General features: G+C 44.7%; 1 non-coding gene across 1 annotated transcript; it reads left to right on the top strand.

Moving 5' to 3' along the window:
• The first annotated feature begins 3,704 nt into the window (after positions 1-3,704).
• Positions 3,705-3,842, top strand: LOC119920088. The gene has a single exon (XR_005447855.1). It is a non-coding gene; the product is annotated as a small nucleolar RNA SNORA7 (small nucleolar RNA).
• Positions 3,843-4,093: the final 251 nt, after the last annotated feature.

The following is a 4,093-nucleotide window of genomic DNA, read 5'->3' as shown; positions in this document are numbered from 1 at the left end:
CCCCCACTCCAATTACTAGCCATAAATATCTTCCACCCCTCCAGACCCCTCCTCCAACTTTCTTAACCATTTTGATCCCTTTCTCACATTTCTTCTCTCATTCCCTATCCCCACATTGATCTCTGGAGACTTCAGTATCCATGTGGATGTCCCCAATGATCCTTCCACTCTCCATCCCCTCTCACTCTACCCCAGTGACTTCCTGCTTCACCCCACATCACATACTCACCAACCTGGACATACACTTGATTTTATAATCTCTAATACCTACACAATCTCACCCTCACCAATTCTGAAATTCCTCTGTCAGGCCACAACTTCCTTACTTGCTCTATTTCCCATACACCCACCCCGTGCAAATCTGTCCTTGTCCTCTACATAGACCTCGGTTCTTTTGACCCCTTCCAATATTCTATAGTAGTAGTAATGGTATTTTTTAAGTGCTTACTGTGTTCCAGGCACTGTACTAAGTGCTGGACATCTTACCCAATTTGGTCTCCTTAGCCAAACTACCTTCTCCTGATACACTAACTGACACACTCAACAGCACCCTTTCCACTGAAAGCAATTCCTTTATTCCCGTCTCTCCACTGGCCTTGCACCATCAACCCTAGACCATCTTCACAGTACACTTTCTCCTCTCTTGTGCCCGAGCTGGAGAGCACTATTGGCAGAAATCCAGGCATCTCTCTGACCTTGTCCACCTTAAATCCATTCTTATCTACTTCAATTTGGCTCTCACCACTGCCTGACAATACTTTTCATTGTTAATTCACTCCCATACCCACTGCCCAGCTGTTCCAGACATTTAACTCCCTCCTCAAACCTCCTGTCTTTCTGTCCCCATTATCTTTTTTCCCTAAATGACCTGGCCACGTACTTCATCAACCAAATTGAAACCATCAGACATGATCTCCCTAAAATCTCCCGTTCCTCTCCATTTCCCTCCATTTCCCTCCTCCTCCTCCACTCAATTCACCTCTTTTTATAGTCCCTGCAGGAACTCAAGATGAAATCGCTCACATGCTCTCCAGATCTATGCCCTCCACCTGTTGCTTTTATATGGTATTTGTTACTCAGCTAAGGGCTGGGGTAGATACTAGCAGTATGCTAAGGGCTGAGGTAGATACAAGCTGATGGAGTTGGACACAGTCCATGTCCCACATGGTGCTCACAGTTTTAATCCCCATTTCACACATGAAATAACTGAGTCACAGTTATTGAGAGTTAAGTGACTTGCCCAACACCGCAGAGCAAACAAGTAGCAGAGCTGGGATTAGAACCCAGGTCCTTCTGACTCCCAGCCCCGTGTTCTATCCACTAGGCAATGCTCCTTATCCATCCTTTCATACCTTTTTAAAACACTCACTCCCTTCCTTCCCCCCTCCTTGGCTGATTTCTTCAACTGTACACTTTCCAAAGGCTTCTTTCCCATTGCTTTCAAACATGCTTATGTATCTCCTATCCTAAAAAAACCTTCCCTTTACCCCATGGCTCCCTCCAGTTTTCTCCTCATCTCTCTCCTACCATTTCTCTCCAAACTTCTTGACAGAGTTGTTTACACCTGCTGACTCCAATTCCTCTCCTCGATCAATCTACCAATCAGTTGTATTCATGGAGTGCTAACTGAATGCAAAGCACCATACTAAGATCCCCTCCAAACTGGCTTCTGCCTCCTTCACTCAACAGAAACAGCCCTCTCTAAGGTAATCAATGACCTTCTTCTTGCCAAACCTGATGGCCACTGCTCTATCCTAATCCTCCTAGACCTCTCAGCTGCCTTTGACACCATCCCCTTCTTGAAACTAGGCTTCACTGACTGTCCTCTTTTCATTCTCCCATCTCTCCAATCGCTCCTTCTCAGTTTCTTTTGCTGGCTCCTCTACCTCCCATCCTCCCGTAGTGGGGGTACCTCAAGAATAAGTTCTAGGTTCCTTTCTATTCTCCATCTACAGTCACTCCCTTGGAGAATTCGTTTGCTCCTATGGCTTCAAACACGACCTCTATGCAGATGATTCCCAAATCTACATCTCCAGCCCCAACATCTCCTCCTCTGCAAGCTCACATTCCTCCTGCCTTCAAGACATCTCTACTTGGATGTCCCACAGACATATCAAACATGTCAAGAACTGAACTCTTTATTTTCCCACCCAAACTCTGTCTTCACCATGTCTTTCCCATTACTGTAGACAATACCACCATCCTCCTGTTCTCACAAATCTGTAACCTTGGCGTTGTCCTCAACTCATCTCTCATTCCACTCACTTATTCAACTGCAACCAAATCCTGACAGTTCTACCTTCACAACTTGGCTAAAATCCACCCTTCCCTCTCCATCCAAACTGCTACCATGCTGATCCTATACCACCTGGACTACTGCATCTGCTTTCTTGCTGACCTCTCTGCCTCCTGTCTCTCCCCACTCCACTCACTCAGTCATTCACTCACATTTATTGAGTGCTTACTGTGTGCAGAGTACTGTACTAAATCAGTACTTCACTCTGATCATTTATCAACAAAAGTCTTCTGTCCATGTCTTCCCACTCCTCAAGAACTTCCAAAGACTGCCTATCCACCTTAGCATCAAAATGAAACTCCTTACCATTGCTTTAAAGCACTCAGTCAGCTCACCCCATCCTACATCACCTCACTGATCTATTACCGCCCAGCCTGCACACCCTACTTCTCTAGCCCCAGCTTAATCACTTTGCCTTGATCTCATCTATCTCACCACCAACGCCTTTCCCACTCTCCCTTCTGAGTCCTCTGTGCACTTGGATCTGTGACATTTGGCCCTTTGATATTCTCCCCACCCTCAATCCCACAGTACTTAAGTTCACATCTTTAAATTGTATACTGTCAATCACTTTTTTACTTATATTGTCTGTTTCCCCCTCCAGACCATAAACTTGTTGTGGGCAAGGAATGCTTCCATTAATACTGTTGTATTGTACTCCCCCAAATGTTTAGTACAGTGCACGTAAGAGCTCAATAAATACCATTGATTGACTGATTAATAATTTCTTTCATTAATACAGCACAACACAGGCTCACATTGTCCAAAGAAGGTTACCTAATTAACTTACCACAGTCTAACCAAAACATGTATTATGGCACAACTGGATGTATATCTGAAACCTAATATACATTAATCAATCCATCAGTGGTATTTATTGAGCACTAACTGGGTACACAGCACTGTACTAAGAGCTTGGGACAGTGCAATACAATAGAGGTGGTAGACATGATCCCCGCCCTTCAAGAACAATGCACAAGGCTAGAACTTGAGATTTCAGAACTGAGAATTTAGGAGAAGGAATTGCTTTTAGGAATAGTGTCTTTTACGGTGCAATGAGAAACAGCGTGGCTCAGTGGAAAGAGCATCGGCTTGGGAGTCAGAGGTCATGGGTTCTAATCCTGCCTCTGCAGCTTGTCAGCTGTGTGACTTTGGGCAAGTCACTTAACTTCTCTGTGCCTCAGTTACCTCATCTGTAAAATGGGTATTAAGACTGTGAGCCCCACGTGGGACAACCTGACTACCTTGTATCCTCCCACTGCTTAGAACAGTGCTTGGCACATAGTAAGCACTTAAATACCATTATTATTATTATTATTATCCCCATAAATTGGGTTCCCACTGTGGCATCAACTAATAATAATAATAATAACTGTGGTATTTGTTAAGCACTTACAATGTGCCAGGCCCCCTCTGAGGGTCACACCTGGAGAGTTTCTAGTGCTCTGCCAGTCTTGATTACAGGAGGGAAAGTCAAGCAGAGGTATATCCAGTCCATTCCTAGCTTGAGCAGTGGCTAGCGAGTGGAAGGCAATATTCTACAGATAAAACTTCCCTTTCCTGGACAGCAGAGGCATGGGAGAGAGTCGAGGGAGGAGACTCAAGTTTACTGCGTGGAAGGAGGCAATGGTAAACCACTTCCGTATTTTTACCAAGAAAACTCTATGGATACACTACCAAAATGACTGCAGATGGAGGTGGGGCATCATCATCATCAATCGTATTTATTGAGCGCTTACTATGTGCAGAGCACTGTACTAAGCGCTTGGGAAGTACAAATTGGCAACATATAGAGAC

The sequence above is a fragment of the Tachyglossus aculeatus genome, chromosome X1 (genome assembly GCF_015852505.1).
Source record: "Tachyglossus aculeatus isolate mTacAcu1 chromosome X1, mTacAcu1.pri, whole genome shotgun sequence".
NCBI lineage: Eukaryota > Metazoa > Chordata > Mammalia > Monotremata > Tachyglossidae > Tachyglossus > Tachyglossus aculeatus.
The sequence above is the reverse complement of the archived record's forward strand: the minus strand, read 5'-3'. Positions and strand labels throughout refer to the sequence as shown.